This window comes from Nicotiana tabacum, chromosome 16, assembly GCF_000715075.1.
Source record: "Nicotiana tabacum cultivar K326 chromosome 16, ASM71507v2, whole genome shotgun sequence".
In the NCBI taxonomy this organism is placed as follows: Eukaryota; Viridiplantae; Streptophyta; class Magnoliopsida; order Solanales; family Solanaceae; genus Nicotiana; species Nicotiana tabacum.
Window position 1 is genome coordinate 95,622,240 of NC_134095.1, and position 21,161 is coordinate 95,643,400.

A 21,161-nucleotide genomic window follows, 5' to 3' on the forward strand; every position below is an offset into this window, starting at 1 on the left:
CCAATGAGCTCTCCTAAAACCAAAGGAAGAAGCTCAAACGGGACTGCTTGGATTATTGTTGGGACAAGCCATATCTTTTCAAAATTTGCACTGATGGTGTTATCTAGAGATGTGTTCCAGAAGAAGAGCAATTGGGTATTCTTGAAGCTTGCCATTCTTCTCCCTATGATGGTCACCATGGTGGGGCTAGAACTGCTACAAAGGTCCTAAGTTGTGGATTCTATTGGCCCACCTTGTACAAAGACGCTCGTGAGCTCGTTAAGCGTTGTGATGATTGCCAAAGGGCTGGTGGGATTTCCAAAAAGAATGAGATGCCTCTCACTACCATCCTTGAGATTGATATTTTTGATGTATGGGGCATCGACTTTATGAGTCCATTTGTGAGTTCGTGTGGGAACACCTATATTTTTGTTGTTGTGGATTACGTTTCCAAATGGGTTGAAGTTGTGGTTTTGCCCAACAATGAAGCACGGAGTGTGGTGACTTTCTTGAAGAAAAACATATTCACAAGGTTCGGCAGCCCAAAGACCATCATTAGTGATGGGGGTTCTCATTTTTGCAACAAAGCTTTCGACACTCTACTCTCCAAGTATGGTGTCACTCACAAAGTGTCAACCCCTTATCACCCCCAGGCAAGTGGACAGGTTGAAGTCTCCAACAGGGAGATCAAGAGTATTCTATCCAAGACTGTCAATGCAAATCGGACTGATTGGTTAAGGAAACTTGACGATGCTCTATGGGCCTATAGAACAACTTACAAGACTTCAATTGGTATGTCTCCTTATCGGTTGGTGTTCGGGAAAGCATGTCACCTCCCAGTGGAATTAGAGCTTAAGGCCATGTGGGAGTTGAAGAAATTAAACCTTGAGTGGTATGTAGCTACCAACCTTTGGGTGGAGCAATTGAATGAACTTGATGAGTTCCGGTTCCATGCTTACTCCAGTTCGTCCTTGTATAAGGATAAGATGAAGTACCTACATGATAAGTATATCCATAACAGAGAGTTCAAAGAAGGTGACCTTGTTCTCTTATTCAACACTCGGTTATGGATGTTTTCGGGAAAGCTAAAGTCAAAGTGGAGTGGTCCCTTTGAAGTGGTGCATGTGACTCTTTTTGGTGCTCTATATTTTAAAAACAAGAATTGTGAGATCTTTAGAGTCAATGGGCACCGGGTGAAGCACTACCTTAGTAAGGTTGATGATGGCCACGTTGTGGCATTGATCCATTTCAAATGAATGATGGTAACATGCGTCATGCCGCGACGTTAAGTCAGGCGCTTCTTGGGAGGCAAACTCATGTGTTTTTCTTTCTTTTGATTTTCTTCTTAGATTAGGAATTGTTTTGGACTAAGTGGTTGTGAAGTGTATGTAGGAATTGGTTGTGCAGTGCAGGAAATTGACAAGGAAAAATTTGGCTAAGAGGTGAAATTGTGCGGATCGCGCCAGAATTATGTGTACCGCATAAGCACTTTGTGGCCGCACAATTTTGTGTGCGGTCTCCCAAAATGGGGAAAATGCTAACTCTCTGAAGTTTGGCTTGACAAAATCCTTTAATAGTTCGCGGCCGCGCCCAAAATTTTGCGGTCCGCACAAATTGTGCGACCGCAACCATTTTTATGTGGATCGCACTAATAAAGCTGATGCTGAGCTACAAAAAGTAAAGAGTGCGGACCGTACCAAAAGAGTGCGGACCGCACCAAAATTGTGCGGCCGCACTCAGGTAAGTCGGTGGATCACTGGGGTCAGAGTATAAATAGGACATCTTGAAACTATATACACTTTACACACTCTGACCTTTCAAGCAAGCCTAAAGCACAGTGCACTTCCTTGTTTTCAATCTCATCTTTCAAGGCACTGTACAACTGGTATGTTCATTTCAATGAATTATTTTCATCTTTCTCTTTTCTTTTCTCATTGTTTTAGTTTTCTTCTTTAGCTAGGGTTAGGTTCATGTCAAATATGTCGAATTGATGCTTAAATCGTGCTTAGAAATATATGGGTAGTGTTTGAATGCATAATGGGGGTTGGGGTAGTAGCTTTTATTGTCTAATTGCCATAAATCATGCCTAATTAGTGAAAACCCTAATATTAATCGTACCTCAGTGCCGATATGATTCGAATTTTGCGGCCGCACACATTTTTGTGCAGTTCGCAATAGGGTATCGGCCGCATACAAGATTGTGTGGTTCACGATACCCTAGTTTCAAGGCACTTTTAATTGCTTAGATTGTGTGGCCACACTCAATTTTGTGCGGTCCGCGGTTGGTTTTTTGCGGCCGCACTTAATTTTGTGCGGTCCACGGTTGGTTATCTTCAGAGAACCAGTAGTCTGAACCTGGTATCTCCGTGACCGCATTCAAAATTGTGCGGTCCATGATGAGCATTCCGCGGCCACATTCAATTTTATGCTATCCGTGATGGGCAGTCCGCGGCTGCACTCACTTTTATGAGGTCTGCACTGCCCTGTTCTGAGAATTAGTGTCTTTCTTTTCAATTGTAATTCAATAACACATGTTGAATCCTAATTCTAACTGACTTTCACTACTTGTGTGTTGCAGACAATGATGCATTCATGTAGTCAAGGTGATACTTCAAAAGGGAGGGCAAAACCCTCCCGAGGTCGGGGCAAAGGTAAAAGCAGCTTGCCTCTCGCACTTCAACGAGTTATCAATAAGAAAGCAACCCCCAGTAGAGCCTCAGACACTTCTAAGACTAGTGAGTATGTCCCCTCTGGGGAAGCTTCTGAACGAAACTCCGTGCAAGCACAACCGGAAGTCTAGTCCCAACAAATCCCCAATGGACCTTCTCATGGAGGAGACAATCCCAACAGCACATGCAGCAGAGCCTGAGGCACCAGGGGCAACAACCGGCCAGTCTGAGGAGCCAGCTGCAACATCACGCACTGCTGAGGAGCTGATTCAGATGCTCAACAACCCTGTAATCCCCCAATCAGAGGGTGTGGAGATCTAGTTAGAGGATACGGAGGGTGCTGATGTTGAGGACCCAATGCAGACATAGACCACATAGGGAGTTCTCTTTACTCTCTACCCCTTTTCCCTATTCTTATTTGTTATTAGCATTGAGGACAATGCTATCTTTCATTGGGGAAGGGGGGTGGTCCATTTTGATTTTATGACATTTGGTATGTCATAACCATTATACTATTTTTCTTTATCTTTATTTATCTTTATTTTCACTTTTGTTATGTATATATTTTTACCATTCGATGTATATATTCATTTCCATTATGTATATATTCGTTTTACTTCATTTTGTACATATTCAGTTTACTTTCCGTAGTTTACTTCATAACTTCTTTCATTGTTTTTCCTTAGTAGCATAGCTTCTTATTTCCTTTAGTAGGTTCTTTTTAAGTTGTTAGCTTCTTTTTTACGTTTTATGTGAACAATAAGCCTTTGGTTTCCTTAATGCCATGGTTCTTTTAAAGCTGGATGTTGTGTGAACCGAGTGGCTCTTCCCAATGATGGATGACATGTCAACCTTCTTAAGGGATTGAGTCCGTTTTCTTTATGTTTTGGTATATACAGTAGTAATGAATAAAAGTGTCTCAAGTAGGCTTCACTTGGTACTAACACATTTACCTTCGACCTTATGGTTAGAAACAAGTTGATTGGCAAAGAATAGCTCTAGTTGTGACATTTAGACTTTTGTGTTGACAAAAACAATTATCGAGTGATTTCTTTGAGCCTTTTGTGATGTTCAATCTTAGCTTGGGTTGTTGTGGGCCCTTGACTCTGTTCTCTTTAACAATCCATCAGCTTGAGGGGTGAGGTATTGAATTGCAAGTCCAAGTTTTGTGCCAATAAGTCTAGAACTTGCCTAAATGTTTGTCTAGACAAAATTCTAAGTGTAGCTCGACTTGAGAAATGATTGTAGGCTCTCCTTGATCCAATTTGAAACTTGAAAGCTTCTGTAGCCTGCCAATGTGATATCTCTAGTCAACCCCTTTGAGCCGAAGCCCTTTTTCTTTCAATAACCACGTTACAAGCCTTTATCCGTTCTATAATGACACTCTCTTGGCACCCGATCTTTCCTTGGCATTATTTATAGACAATTGGCAAAAGCATAAGTTTGGGGGATATACGAGAAATGTGAAAGCGATAAAAGGTACAAAGAACAAAAAGAAATGAAGAATAGGGAAGTCAAAGAAAAGAAAGAAAGTCCAAAAAGAAATATGTCAAAAAGAAAGTGAATAAGGAAGAAAGTTGAAGGGATTCAAAGAAAACAATGATGAAAGGCATGAAATGATTAGAAAAGAAAACAATTATTGTCATGAGCAAGAAAGAGTGACAATGTGTCTCTCTAGTTCCCCTAAGGAGGAAGAAAATAACTCAAAGAGTCAAGAAAGTATAAGCCAAAATGAGAAAATGGAGGGCTTAAGGAAAGATGAAACCATCATATACCGATAAGTCCTACCTTGATCCAAAAGCCTTCATTACATTCCCGTAAAAGCCCTATATGATTTCGAGTTGAGTGAGCTTACATTAGTAGTGATTTACATAAGGGGCAAGCTTATGGTACTTAGATCCGGACTTTTGTCATTCTTTTGAGAGAGATGAACGTACTTCTCCACAATCCGTGTTTGAGTGTTATATTCTAAAGTGAGATTTTCTCATGGAGAGTAGAGGAGGAGGAGTTTGGGTTCCACAATGACCTACGTGATAGAGCAAACTTCCTTAATGAATTAAGTCAACTCTTGATACTCTAGTGCCACAATAGAACTATGGTACTCAAAAGGTCATAACATAGTGTTGTTGATAATTCATTTGTGTTGAGTGTAATTGTTAGTCCCAATTGATGCATGATTGATTCACCTTAGGCTAGCTGAAATATCCTTTTTTCTAGTGGAGGTGGGAATTACCTTATTTGCTTGAGTATAAGCAAAAGCTTAAGTTTTAGGGAGTTGATAAGTAGGGATTCTAACCTATTATTTTCTCTCTTTTACTTGTGTTTTAGGCTAAAAATGCTTGAAGGTATTCCTAGAAACTAATGAAATATGCTTGCTTGCAGGAATTGTTCAAAATGAGCCAAAGGAACCTTAATCAACTCACAAAGGTGTCACGACCCAATTTAGGATCATGACCGACGCTTAGGAGCAAGTGCTCCCAAGTAAGCCTCTTCGATAATTTACCGAAAATCAGACAGTTTTCCTTATTTTAGGACTATCCAAAAATAAACCTGTCTTAGAAATCAACAACACAACCAACCTATATCGACCAAACAAGTTATAATCCTCATTCACGAAGTATTTCCAACACAATAATACTAACTTCATCTCCAAGTACACGATAGGAAAGTCTAATACGAATCATAAGTCTATATCAATAAATGAATACCTATGACACTCATAAAAATGACTATAGAGCGACTTTAAGAGTTTTAAGAAATAGACTATAACAAATAAACAACAATCTTTGCCCACGCGAACGGGGCTCACAAGGAACTGACAACTCGTGTACTCTAATTAACGGAATCCTTGCCTGTGTCTACTGTTGTCTATGTAAAAATAATAGCGGGGAGTGAGTCGCTAGCTCAGTGAGTAATAATACTTAACCACAACCGTTTTTACTAGGGGACAAGTCAGAAAACATGCTTGTATAATAATCACAAAAGAAAATGCCCTTTTTAAAAACGGTAATAATAATCAGTCTTATCATGCATTTCCTGTAACAAAATCAATTTAATAATTCAGTAATAAACTCGGTAAATATTGTGTCATAGCAAATCTTTATATTTGGGAGGTTTCCAAAAAAGGATCATGTAATCTGTATCACTGTGTAGACCTTCGTAAAAGGAGTCAAATATAATTGTATGTCCCTACTCGAGGGAAAATTGTAACTGTCACACCTCCTTTTCCTACCTACACCCCCGTAAAGGAGTGTATAAGGGAGTTTTTTACAACTTAAAGTGACAATCGAAATGGGATTATTTATCTAAAGATTCAGAGTCACCACTTAGGATAATTTATGGTGTCCCAAGTCACTGGTTCAAATCCCGAATCGAGGAACAGATTGACTCTGTATTACAGTCCGCGAACTAGAAATCCGGGTAAGGAATTTTGTTAACCCGGGAGAAGGTGTTAGGCATTCCCGAGTTCCGTCGTTCTAGCACGATCGCTCAACTGTTATAATGGGCCTATTATCTGATTTTAGTACATGTTTTAACGTATGGTGGAATTTTAAACCTTTAACCGCTTTTATTCATTTTTAAAGAAAATTGCAACGTCATTTAAAATATGTTTTGAACCGCGTCACATAAATGCACCCGCGGTCCACGACACATTTTACCTAACATTGTTGAGATTTGGATTTGGGTCACATAAATGCACACCCCAATTGAGATTTATGTATTGTGACCATGCCACGGGATCCGTACCCATAGCCACGATAATTTATTATAATTAACGCGCCTAAATCAAGCTACGATGTTACTGCGCTATTCATTATTCCTCCTAAAAAAGCCTTCAAATTTATTTATTTTTTCTAAAAGTACGACTACTATCATTTAATGGTTCAATTAGTCAAAAATTGTAAACAAATTAGTAATACGAGAAAAGTAAGATTCTGAAAAAAAAAAATATAATACTACAAGACAAAAGAGAGTTAATGGGGTGCATAAAAGTGTGGCTACATTACTGCCTTTGATCACATTTTCCAACTCTCTTTAATTCAATATTGGCCAAAAATGCAATAGTTTTGCTCACTTTAGAGTGGCGACGAACACATAGATGAAGTAAAAAACAATAACGGGAAATAGAAATGAAATATTACCAGAAATTCGATGACTATACTGATCAGATAGATGAAAGATTACCAAAAATTTTGACATTAAGTTTCTCTACATTTTCCGTAGTTGTTGTGGAACAAAAGAGCTTCAGTCTGATAAAATACAAATGACTTGTTGCGCCATTGTTACCAATTCCACATATCTAATCCTATTTTAGCGAAACCGACGAGAAGGGAACTGGGGTGGCGGTTATTTCTTGTAAACAGGAATGCTGATGGTGTAAGGCCCTTAGCTTAGGGAATTTTGGGTAAGGCGTGCGGCGGATTTTTCAGAAAATGCGCCGTTTTCTGTTTTTTTAGGGTCTAGGAATTGAAAAACTTAGGGTAGGGTTTCTATAATTGGGTATTTTATATGGAAGTGGGAAAGGATGATGGTCATTGGATTAGAAGGAAATAGAAGGCTAGGATTAAATCTTGCACTTAAATGGGCTCATAGGTTGGGAAGAATGGGCTAAGGGTAATTGGGTTGGACCATGTCTTTTTTTTTGTGTTTCAATTTTGGGCTAAGAAGACTCTCAAAAATTATTAATTAAAACCATAGCTAAATTCCCTTAATATAAGATAACTATACTACATGATGCAAAAATAAATTCTAATTAACTAAACTAAACTATATTAAAACATGAAACTATTACATATTTTTTGTATTTTCAAGATTATATGAAGATAAAATTAAGGTACTATTTTTTGTATGTTTCTTTACTTTATGAAAGGTACATAAAATAAAATAAAAATATTTTTTTGTAATTTTCATTTTCTTGTAGTAAAATAAAGTAAAAGAGTAAAAATGAGTTGAAATAGTTGTCCTAAATTAAATATTTACGTGCTAAAATATGAAAAATCTTGGGGAGGGTCAAAAATCTCATGTCTACAGCTGTCCCTCTTTGACTGGAAACGCGAAGAGTTTTCAGACAAAGAACGACTAAACAGGTTTTTGACCCGACCCTTATTCGGAGAGACTAAAACTAAGAGAGATGGGAATGTGACCGAGCCCTGGTATCTGAGCTGCCTACATATCCTTGGCTATAAAGGAATTAGGCCACGTGTAGTTCAGAGGTGAATGAGGTGATGGAGTATGTCGAGGTGAAGACTCGATCGAGGTGTCGTTCCGCCGAGGTTCCGGTCCGCGGTCCTATTATTACATCAAAAAAAATCAAAAGATGAAAAAGACTAGCTAAACCTGTCAACTGCGAGTTACAAGATTCCTATCTATAAGTCTTCTGAAGCTTGAACTTGAGTTTTTAATGGTTCTTCATGCGGACCTTAGATTGAACCTTGACGCTTGCTAGTTGCAGGTGCTAGCTCGTTCTTCTACAACTTTTTGGATCAAGATCGGACATGTAGTGCTTGTGACTTCCACCACGTCTTAAACAGTTCACATTTTCCATCAACTTCTGCATTTGGATTCACTTCTTGCCTTTCTCTCTTTTTTTCTTTATTGTGACTAACTTCTGTTGATCACCTCGGACTGTTGACTCGCATTCTTGCCGTGAGATTCTTTGGTTGCTGACTTGAATTTCAATCTGAGATGCTTTTCCTTTTCTTCAGGTGGACGCCAGATTGTTGAACTCGAATTGTATTCCCTTGCTCTCCAAGTGGGCGCCTGACTGCTGAACTTGAATTATATTCCCATTCGTTCCAAGCGGGCTCCTGATTGCTAAACTTGAATGTATTCCGTACTCTCCAGGCGGGCTCCTGACTGCTGACTTGAAATGTATTCCCTGCTCTCCAGGCGGGCTCTTGATTGTTGAACTTGAAATGTATTCCCTACTCTCCAGGCGGGCTCCTGACTGCTGAACATGAAATGTATTTCCTGCTCTCCAAGCGGGCTCCTAACTTCAATAAAATAGACAAAACAAAGAAAATTTTCTGCCCCCGTTTGGGTATCTGGGCACACATGTAAGTGTAAAACGGATCATATTACCAAATATCAATAAAAACTTGAAAGCTAAAACTTGAGTTATACTCCTTTGTTCTCTAGGTAGGCTCCTGATTGCTGACTTGAAATGTATTCCTTGCTCTCCAGGCGGGTTCCTGACTACTATATTTGAAATGTATTCCCTGCTCTCCAGGCGGGCTCCTGACTGCTGACTTGAATGTATTCCCTGCTCTCCAAGCGGGCTCCTGACTGCTGATTTGAAATGTATTCCCTGCTCTCCAGGCGGGCTCCTGACTGCTGATTTGAAATGTATTCCCTGCTCTCCAGGCGGGCTCCTGACTGCTGACTTGAATGTATTCCCTGATCTCCAGGTGGGCTCCTGACTGCTGAACTGAAATGCATTCCCTGCTCTCCAGGCGGGCTCCTGACTTTTAGACTTAAACTGCTTCTCCCTATTCTCCAAGTGGGTACCTGATTTCAACAAAAAATTAGACAAAATAAAGAAAATTTTCTGCACCAGTTTGGTAACTGGGCACATATGTGAGTGTTAAACTAAATCATATTACCAAATATTACTAAGAATTTGAAAGCTAGGTCCCATTATCCAGGGGGGTCCTGACAACTCTTAATTAAACGACAATAGGGTGTGACTTCTGCTAAGTTATGTCAGAAAGGTGTCAGAAATGAATTTCCCTTATTATATTTTCATCTAAAGGTGTGACTTCTGCTAAGTTTTGCTATCCAAGCAAGTTTTAAAACTACATCTCATTATCCAGGAGGGTCCTGAAACTCAAAATCAAGTCTTGTCCTAAAAAAATAACACTTTTACGACTGAATTATACTGCCCTACGACAGAATTTATGATATATCTTGTGATCTAATGGAAATCTTAAAAATAGGTCCCATTATTTAGGGGGAATCCTGAAAACTCCTAATTGAATTCTATCTTAAACATGCAAACTTTGAAACCAACTTACCTTCCTCTATGCTATTCATTATTGTTTTGAATTTTAACTAAGCCACATTTTCCAGGAAGGTCCTGAGAGTTTACGGTCAAACCTGTCTGGTGCTTGCTTTTCCTTGCGAAGGGTTTCTCCGAAACAAACGAAATTTTCTGCCCTTGTTTCAATCAAAGAAAAATCTTGTCAGTTTAAAATGTGGTGGTTGGTTTGCGGCCTTGACTTTGAGGGCGATTTCTCCTTCACTTCCCATGATAACTGATTTCCACTCAAGGACCTTGCTTGCTTATGGACTAACCACTTTCTTTGTCATTCTTATCACAGAAAATACCCCTTATCCGTTCAGACCCAATTCCCTTTATCTGTTGCATTGCTCATGAACTGACATTTACCAACCTTTGTGTTTCACCAAAAATACCTTTGATCCGTCCACCTAATACCCTCCATCTGTTGCATCGTGCTTTTGTGTTGACATGAATTCCAAATCACGTTAATTGCCATCCACTTAGTGCGCATGCTGTTCCTTCCTGACTTAAATCACTAGCCTTGGCCTTGAAGTCTATTGTTCCCTCACTTGTCACAATAACTTTGATTTCTGCTTGGAATACCTTGCTTGTCACTGGTTAAACACTTTATTTGTTGACCTCATCACAGAGAATACCTTTGACCCGTTCACCCAACATCCTCTATCTGTTGCACTGTTCACGAATTGAAATATACCAAACCTTTGTATTTCTCATGGACTCCAAAGCATGTTGATTGCTACCAACTCAGTGCGCTTGTTGTTCTTTCCTAACTTATGCCACTTTGATGTGCTGGCCAGATCCCGTTTTGTGCAATTGGAAAGCTGGTGGCAAATTTTGAAGTCATTTCTCACTTATTCTAACCAGGCGGACTCAGGAAGAAGAAGTAAACAAGACAAAAGGAACAAAGTAAAGGACAAAGGAAAGAGATAATTCCTGACAAGAAAACTACAAAGTAGAAACCTATCAGATGTGGATACCAACTCTAATTACCATGAAATGCACATGTTGATTAAGTGGCCTAAAAATTCAAACAATTCTGATGTTCAACTCTTGTTATACCCCTGAACCGTGAAACTGGACTTTAATGCTCCGATTATCCAATCTGATTCACAATCCTTATTCGACTTGTGGTGCCCGAAGGGTTTTCACCATCAAGCCTCTCTTATTCTGTTCTTTCTCTCAACTTACCGCCGCCTTACGGTGCCTGCGAGGGTTTTCACCAATAAGACTCTCTCATTTTTGGATTTCTCTCAGCTCCCGTCGCCCTACGGTGCCCGTGAGGTTTTTCACCAATAAGACTCTCTCATTTTCATTATTTTTCTGCTTGGACCAGAGTGTTGTCCCTGATATGAATTACCTCTCCTTGCTTGACTTGGAATCTCTCGAAGACTGATCAGAAGGTCTTTCTTTGGACCGTAACGTGGGCTTTTGGATAGGGTTAACAAGAAAGGATATCAAAGGCTCAAAACAATTCACATGGGTTCAAAATTACAACTTTCGGAATCAGATTTCTTACAACAACCACAACTTCTGCCCCAGTTTCTTGCTTGGGGACTTTTGGATTTTTATTTTGATGAGACCGAACCGTGAGGCTTCCTACGTATCCTTAAAAGGAATCAAGTCGAACGTAGTTCATGACATAGGAATTACTTCGTTGTTGTGATTTTCTCTTTTCTCTTTCTTTTCTTTCTCTTTTTTGCTTTCTTTTTCTCTTTTTGTTGTTTTTCTTCTTTTCATTCTTTTCTTTCTCTTTTTTTTTCTATTTTTTTTATTTTCATTTTTCTTCTCTCCCTTTTCGTTCTTTTCTTTTCTCATTTTCCTTTACTTATCTTTCACGCTTGTGTTTCTGATCTTTGCTACTGATTCCGAAAGAGAAAATAAACAAGGCTCAAAGGGGTAACGAATGATAAGGTGTTTAGATAGTAGAACAAAATGCCTTCGTCATTCCAAGTCACTAGAGTCAATCAGGAAAAGAACTATAAAAAGAAAAGGGAACTAAATGAAAATGACTAGAAATTACAGAAAACAAAAAAATTGAATTAGACAGATGGTGAAAGGGTTTGAACAAACAAACAAACTAAACTGGGGTCACAAACCTAGAACAAACCTAGATAACACTTAATGAGAAACTACAACTAAAGGAAATAGACAAAATAAAAGGATAGAAGGGTTTGAATCACAGACAATATCCGGATTACAACTCTGAAATAACCCGGACAACAGAAATGATAACAAAATAAACTACCAAAACTCCTCCCTGACTAACCAAGGAATGAGCGTCTTTCCAATTGTCAAGCTCGGATCTTAGCCACTGAATTCTGCATCAACATTACTAGGACCCTCACAAACCTCCATCACATTGTTCTTAATAAATTGCTTTTGGGTTCCCTTTGCTGGCTCGTTCTTAAGATCAACCTCTGATAGCACTAAAAACTTTGTAGCGTGTGGACCTTCGAGGATCTCAGAAGAATTCTCATATTCCTTTTCAAAACAAATCATTCTCACCATATGCATCTCATTACAAACAGGCGATGGACTTTGGCTAGTGTCTGCTGCATCTGGATTTTGCACGACAATGTCACCTGCATTAATAAGCTTCTGAATTACTTTCTTCAGATTCCAACACTTCTCTATGGCATGCCCTTGGGCATCTGAGCAATATGCGCACCTTTGAGAAAAATCAAACTTCTTTGACAGGGGGTTTGGCATTTTTATATGAATCGACTTCAACATGTCCAATTGCTTCAACCTTTGGAACAAACTGGCGTATGATTCTCCAATAGGGGTGAAAGCCTTTTCTTTTTTCAGCAACCTCTCATTCTTAAATGCTTGATTGGTCCGGAAACCTGATCCAGGAGGTTTTTGGTAGGGTCGTGGGGGTGGATAGGCATTTTGTGGAGCTGGGTACTGGGAAAGTGATGTACGATTTTGGGAGTTCCGTGGAGAGAAGTGGCATTGGGGAGGATCATCTTGCTCACAAGGATATCCACGGGGACGATGTCGAGGTTGGAAGTGTTGATCGGGAAAGCCCATCAGATCATCTTTTCTGTTTCTCTTTCTTCCACCCAAGCTTACTGGGGTGTGCTGAATGTCTTTTGAACAACTCATGATTTTGCCTGACTTGATTCCCTCTTCCACTAGCTCCCCTATTTTTAACACATCTTTGAAAGGCTTTCCCAAGGCCAGGATCAAATGACTGAAGTAGGTGGACCCCTGGGCTTCTAGGAAAAGCTCAATCATTTCTTCTTCACCAATCGGGGTATTGACTCGAGCAGCTTGCTCCCTCCATCTGAGCCCAAACTCCCTAAAGCTTTCCTCCGGCTTCTTTTCCATTTTAGATAGGGAGGAGCGATCTGGGGTAAAACCTGATCTGTATTGAAAGTATCGAACAAAATCCTGATCCATGTCACCCAATGTAGGCCACTTACCGACATCTTGACAATTATGCCATTCCAAAGCTACCCCCGTCAAGCTATTACTAAAATAGGCCATTAACAAGTCATCTTCCTCTCCAACACTTCTCATTTCACTGCAATAAACCCTTAAGTGGGCTACCGGATACACATCATACAAGTTAAATTTTGGTACTTTAAACCCCGCGGGCAGGCGAACGTCAGGGGACACAGACAATTCTTTGTAAGACACGTTACCCTGGCCTCCCATTCCTTGCTTGTTCTTTAAGGACTGTTCTATTCCTTTCAGCCTCCTGGGTATCCCATCTCGCCCTTCTCTTCCTGTGACTTTCTCATGTTCAGCATGAAGCTCATCCCGAGGGCTCTTCTTGTATGAGTCAGGAACCTTATGGGCAACCTCTACGGGGTAGTATTGGTCATCATAAGCTTTGAGTGGATATTCATTGTTGGGAATAGTGGATATGACAGGAAGGCAATTTTGAGGAGAGGTAATTGGAGAAAGAATGATCGAGCCACTAGGGTAGTTAGGAAAGTTGTGATAAACGGGTGGATCTGGAGAGTATGGGGAATTATCCGGTACTAGGACTAGAGTTTGGGTAAGGGTAGCATCTAAGAAGCTAGGTGGTGGCGGGGGTGGTGCCTTCCCAGTCATCCAGGCCTGATACATGTCCGCCATGTATTGTCTTAACATCCTCACCTCTTCAACCAACCCATTGTCATGTTCAACCAATTGCTTTTGGGCACCTGTATCAACCAACTCAGTTTTGTTGTTGTCTGCCATTGCCTTTTGACTTTATGTTGTGGAGAGGAGTTACTACTTCGAGGACCACAAACCAACCACCTTTATGCTATGAATATATCAAAAAGAACAAAATGGGGTCATCCCATTAGCGTTAAGGCATTTAACACCAGAAGTATCACATTGCTTGCAATGCACCTAGCAACAATTAATGGTTCTAGAATGACTTTGAGGGTCATAAGGTCACTTGACATCATCCCAATCTGTCAATTTGAATCTTCTCTTTTCTTTTCTTTCCTCGCACTTCTTAGCTCGCTTATTTTCTTTCCCCTTTTCTTTCTGATTGTCGCTCTTTTCTTCCTTCTCAATTCTCACCTCCCATAATTTCACCATCTTTTCTCTCTTTCTTTTCTCTTTTTTTCTTTTCTTTTTAAAAAAAAAATAATTCGATCGAACCCTATGTAGGTTGCCTACGTATCATGACGCCGCATAAATCAGATCTTTGCGTAGTTCGGGAAGATCAAAAATAAAGGAAACAAACTGACGTTCTCTGTTTCTTTTTATTTTTCTTTTCTTTTTACCTTAATGACTACTCTGCTGAGAAAAGAGAAATAAATGAAGCAAATCTTTTTTTTGAATTTTCTAAACTTAATGTTCTATAACCTATTTTAAACTCAAGCTTAACAGATTTTTTTCTTTTCTTTGAAACAAATACTCTATTAAGGAAAAACTCTAGAAGAGAAAAATATTTTTTTCCTTTTTTTAGGAAGAAAATCTAAAGAGTGAACCACAGAAAAATATTTAGAATTTTCATTTGATATTCTGATGCAAGGTTTCGAAACAAGCAATGAAAAAGATAAAACAAAATATTTTTGGATTTCAATTTTGATTGCCTAAAGAAGAATTTCTAATGATAAACAAAGGATAAAGTATGTTTTTTTTTCTATGTACAATATCCTACAGTTCTAATGAAAATAAAAAGAATTTTTTTTTCATTTTTAACTAATTTCCCCAAGAAACACCTCAAAAGAAAATCTTTTTGGATTTTTGAATTAATACCTTAAAGAAGGATTTTAAAAAAGTACTAAAAGAAGATTCTCTTTTTTTTTTTTTAATTTTGATCCTAATATAGTAGAGAAAATATAAAAATAATTCATTTTAAGTCCTAGATATTAATTGCCTAAAGGAAAAACAATCTCAAAGGAGAATTTTTTTTATTTCTTATAACAAAAACGCAAAATTTCTTCTTTTTTTCTCTCTAGATTTTCGACTTGTAACACATTTCCACATACAAAATAAGAAATACAATAACAAAAGACTCGGCAAACTTAACCTGACTATTACAAACTCTAACATCACCTAAAAGACTGAATACTACTATACAGGACTAGAAAATAAAACAAAAACAATTGACTCAAAAACATAAAATGGCTCCTCGAGCAGCTCCTGAATGCAGTAATCCTGGAGTATTTGTCATGCTCAAACTCCAGTAAGTAGATCCACACCTGTATGAGAAAACTTAAACTAGCACTATGTGCGACAATAACATTCCCTAAGACACATGCAAGACATGATTGAGGCTATTTTTGCAAAATGGCTTATTTGGCCAAAAGGTGGCTACAAGTGCAAAATTTGGATATGATCCCGCAAAGCCAAGAACCTAAGATTTACTAGGAAGACCGGACCCTATGTGGGTTGCCTACGTATCATGTCCCGAAAGACGAGAATCAGGTATGCGTAGTTCGGGCAGATTGGATACGGGCGAGAATTAAAAAACAACCAAATTAGAGAAAATATGTTTTTTGTCTCTTTTTTTGAAAAAATGATGAAACATGCAACATCTTTTTTTGGATTTTCTTTTTCCTTCTTCTTTTTTCTTTGATTTTTGATTTTTCGGAAAATGATGAAAAAGTGCAAAATCTTTTTTTTTGAATTTTCAAGCCTTTTGTTTTTTCTAACAAAATGTGGCAGAAAACATAATTAAGCCCCACTCGCTTTATCTTCACACTTCACCCTCTCTTTTTTCCTTTTTTTTTTCTTTTTTCATTTTCCCTATACTATCATTGGTCCGCCAAATGACCCTTTTACCCTTGAACAAATGCAACATGTAGCACATAGGATGCATCAAGATGGTCTGTTATTTTGGGTACACCTGTCCTAGACGGACCCAACCCCTGTGTTGAGTTCCCTAAGTCAAGTGCACATGATGCAAACAAACGTTCCTACTAAGGATCTGGCATGAGGCTGAGTTATTTTAGGTTTAATAGGTTTATTTGTTCTAGACCTGGCTTACCCGAGCGGACAACTCGAGCCGAGGAGGGCTGCGTACCGGTAACCAAAAGATCATCCAGCTTTACAACTTGTCCAAACCTTGTTCTATTTGGGATATGACACTAACAGAAAGAAGTCACGACCAGTGTGCACTCCTCAGGAGAGAGAAAAGAAGGATCTCGTAGCAGTTTATATATACAGTTCAAATAATATCAAAGCGGTAAAAGCAACATTTAGCACATTAGGTCCAAACATGTCATAAAATCAGATAATAAATAAAGCCAAATATAACAATTCATCTAAGCTCGAATTCTGAACCCTAAACCAGAGATTCTGGGTTCGTTCCCCAGCAGAGTCGCCAGAGCTGTTACACCTCCTTTTCCTACCTACACCCCCGTAAAGGAGTGCATAGGGGAGTTTTTTACAACTTAAAGTGACAATCAAAACGGGATTATTTATCTAAAGATTCAGAGTCGCCACTTGGGATAATTTATGGTGTCCCAAGTCACCGGTTCAAATCCCGAATCGAGGAAAAGATTGACTCTGTATTACAGTCCGCGAACTAAAAATCTGGGTAAGGAATTCTATTAACCCGGGAGAAGGTGTTAGGCATTCCCGAGTTCCGTGGTTCTAGCACGATCGCTCAACTATTATAATGGGCCTATTATCTGATTTTAGTACATGTTTTAACCTATGGTGCAATTTTAAACCTTTAACCGCTTTTATTCATTTTTAAAGAAAACTGCAACGTCATTTAAAATATGTTTTGAACCGCGTCACATAAATGCACCCGCGGTCCACGACACATTATACCTAACGTTGTTGAGATTTGAATTGGGTTACATAAATGCACACCCCAATTGAGATTTATGTATTGTGACCATGCCACGGGAACCGTACCCATAGCCACGATAATTTATTATAATTAACGCGTCTAAAGCAAGCTACGATGTTACTGCGTTATTCATTATTCCTCCTAAACAAAGCCTTCAAATTTATTTATTTTTTCTAAAAGTACAACTACTATCATTTAATGGTTCAATTAGTCAAAAATTGTAAACAAATTAGTAATACGAGAAAAGTAAGATTCTGAAAAGAAATATAATACTACAAGACAAAAAAGAGTTAATGGGTGCATAAAAGTGTGGCTACATTTTTGCCTTTGATCACATTTTTCAACTCTCTTTAATTCAATATTGGCCAAAAATGCAATAGTTTTGCTCATTTTAGAGTGGTGACGGACACATAGATGAAGTAAAAAACAATAACGGGATAGATGAAAAATTACCAGAAATTTGATGACTATACTGATCAGATAGATGAAAGATTACCAAAAATTTTGACATTAAGTTGCTCTACATTTGCCGTAGTTGTTGTGGAACAAAAGAGCTTCAGTCTGATAAAATACAAATGCCTTGTTGCGCCATTGTTACCAATTCCACATATCTAATCCTATTTTAGTGAAACCGACGAGAAGGGAACTGGGGTGGCGGTTATTTCTTGTAAACAGGGAAGCTGATGGTGTAAGGCCCTTAGCTTAGGGAATTTTGGGTAAGGTGTGCGGCGGATTTTTCAAAAAATGAAAGAAGAAGAAGAAGAAGGAGCTCTTGTGCTCCGTTTTCTGTTTTTTTTAGGGTATAGGAATTGAAAAACTTAGGGTAGGGTTTCTATAATTGGGTATTTTATATGGAAGTGGGAAATGATGATGACCATTGGATTAGAAGGAAATAGAATGCTAGGATTAAATCTTGCACTTAAATGGGCTCATGGGTTGGGAAGAACAGGCTAAGGGTAATTGGGTTGGACCATGTCTGTCTTTTTGTGTTTCAATTTTGGGCTAAAAAGACTCCAAAAATTATTAATTAAAACCATAGCTAAATTCCCTTAATATAAGATAACTATACTACATGATGCAAAAATAAATTCTAATTAATTAAACTAAACTATATTAAAACATGAAACTATTACATATTTTTTGTATTTTCAAGATTATATAAAGATAAAATTAAGGTACTATTTTTTGTATGTTTTTTTTACTTTATGAAAGGTACATAAAATAAAATAAAAATATTTTTTTGTAATTTTCATTTCCTTGTATTAAAATAAAGTAAAAGAGTAAAAATGAGTTGAAATAGCTATACCGGGCCTAAATTAAATATTTACGGGCTAAAATATGAAAAATCTTGGGGAGGGTCACAAATCATATGTCTACAGTAACTGTATGCTAATTCTACCTTCCCACTAGCGAGGACTCTAACTATACTCAGTAATCAGTAAATAAAAGGTGCACCAGGTCTAACGAACCTGCCGTTAGCTACGGGATCCTTCAAAGTCTCCTCCCATTCATACTTTTCTTTGTAAAAGTAAATCTTCACGTGGAAGCAATTTTCAAAACAGTACAAGGCATTTTAATTTTTATCAAATCATGTAATCCAATTTCGGTAACGGTAATCATGTCTCTAGTAATAGTAAAACATGTCTAGTAACAGTGAGAACATTTTAAATAACTGTAAACATCTCAAGTAAACTATTCAGTACCATATCAAGTAAAAGACTTGTCCCGCATGCAATTTCAAATATTCGGTAACACATTTTATTTTCAAAATAATGTCTAAAACATGCAGGTTAAAAAACACAAATTGCGGTAAGATTACTACTCACAGAACTCGTGTCGAAATATCAAACTTGTCACTTCGAGCAATCTGTATGGCTTCATTCGATCAATCTATAATCACATCATATAGCTCTGGTGTTAATTTTCATGTTTAGACCAATTCATAATTAATTTAGAATACCCAATCCTCGGGGTTATATATTTGACTCTCAATTCGTCAAATTGTTATTTTTATTTTACCCAAGCTATGAGTAATTCTACATCTTCATAATCTATCACAAATTTGCCTTTTCAAATCTCAAACCTTTTTTATTCAACTTCTTTTCTAAATATATTAAAAATTTGCAAGGAATAAAAATTAATAGTTTACATCATATATCCTCTTGATGGTTTTACAGAAGCACAACAGGTTAAGTAAGCATTTTGACTACATACTTAAATTATTAAAATATAAATTTGATACGGTTCGCCTTGTTTTCTACTTAGCCTATTTCAGAATAAAGTTTCTAATTATTCATGGGTATTCTCATATCTATATAAGATGAATCAAACTACTTTTGAGTTGCAAATATTACTATTTACCTCGACCTATGAAAATTTATATCTACTCATGCTACAATTAACCCAAACCAGTTCATTATCTTCTAATTAAAGCGCATTCGTATTGTCTATTCACTATACCCTTCAATCTCATTAACCATGTGAATTAGAAGGAACTTGACTAATATTGTTGCTTATAATATTTCTTACCGGTATTAACTTTCAATATCCAATTTAATCTCAAAAACATCATGATCAAAATTAAAAGAAATTGCTAGAAATTCAAGTAGAATCAAAGGAGGGGGAAAATTTGACCTTTAAGTCGAAGAGTGCTTTCACGGGTAGCAATTATGAGGTGAAATTTTCCTTCTTCAGTTGCTTTGTCTTGGAAGCCTTATTGAGAGAACTCTATTCTTTTCGTTCTTTTGAAACTTTGATTGACGGCTGCTACTGTTTATTTTCTTTTTCTTGAAGCTTTTGGCTTTATTCCCCTAAACCCTTTTGAATGTTACCAGATTGTTTCTGGTGGCCTTCGGCCCTTTTTGTTCCATTTTTTTTAGTTTTTTTGCCAATTACTTAACTACCCTTTTGTTAAATGTCAGGTATTACAAAAGGAGTCAAAAGTTGAACAAAAACCAAGGCTGGGAAAAGAGTACTGAAGCGCGGACCACACAGATATTGTGCGGCCGCGAAAGCCATGATGGGGCCGCGAGCATAATTATGTGGTCCGCATAAGGGAGATTTAGAGAGTGTGAGTTTTGGGTTAAAAGATGAGCGCGACCCACACTAGAAATGTGAGTGCGCAATTGAAATTATGCGGACCGCGATGACTGAGGTTCACAAAGTTTACAATTTGAGCAAAAGAGAGAAGTGTGGTCCGCATCAGAATTGTGCGGCCGCTGAAGTCCCTTGTGCGGACGCGATTAGAATTATGCGTCCCGCGAAAGCTCAGCTCAACCCAGATCTAAAATTGAAGAATACAGACCGCACTCAGAATTGTGCGGCCGCGAAAGCAAGAGTGCGGCTGTACTCAGAATTATGTGGCCGCACAACCTCCGCAAGGGTATTTTTGTCAGATATTTTTAGTTTAGTATAAATAGAAATTTTTGTCATTTTTAGGTCATGTAATGTATTAGAGGAGCACCTGAGACAACTGAGTTTTCTTTTTTGGTAAATTTTGTACTAGATTCATCTTTTAACATTAAATTTTCATCATTTAATCTAGTATTATGAATTTTATCTTCATTTAATCTTTAATTTCTATTATTTCTATGAGTAGCTAAACCCATATCTAGGGTTGTGACCCAACCCTACTATGAGTATTTGATGGGTATTTGATTTTAGGGCTTGAATGTGAATGAGTTAGTGATATTTAACCTAGTTCTTGCTAGAACTATAGAATTAATGGTTGCAAACATTATTCATGCCTTTATGACTTAGTCTCTACTTGAGAAAGAGGGACTAAGTCTAGGAAAACTAGGCTAACAAGGAATTGGGGTGAACTCAAGAAATCGATAGCCCCAATTAAAGGGTTAAACCTAGAGATAGTAATACTCGACTTGAGCTAATATCAGTTGAATTGCATGGATACCCATTTGGACTTGAGAAAGCCAATTTGGGCAAAATCACTTAAACTACAGAGAGGTATAGAGTGAGTACCCGGGTGTGATAGCTATATTACGACCCTAACTAATCAAGCTTGCCCTAGATTTTTGCTACTCGTTAGATATCCACCTAGGTAGAAGTCACTACCCTAGTCTCTTTAAACTCTTGAAAATCAACAACAAAAATATTGTCCTTGGTTTCAATCATTGCATGCAATAGAGTAAAGTTAGAAATAGAAATCAAACCCAAAACTTGTGGAAGTGTAATTAGACTCAAAGCCCACATCTAGCTTAGATATAAAACTAATTCC

At 37.9% G+C, this 21,161-nt stretch overlaps 1 long non-coding RNA gene across 1 annotated transcript; it reads right to left on the minus strand.

Annotated features, from left to right (window-relative positions):
- Positions 1-15,018: 15,018 nt before the first annotated feature.
- On the minus strand, positions 15,019-17,868 carry LOC142170737 (uncharacterized). Its single transcript, XR_012700172.1, has 2 exons — positions 17,381-17,868; positions 15,019-15,326 (listed from the first exon to the last, which is right to left on the minus strand). It is a non-coding gene; the product is annotated as an uncharacterized LOC142170737 (long non-coding RNA).
- Between the last annotated feature and the right edge of the window lie 3,293 nt (positions 17,869-21,161).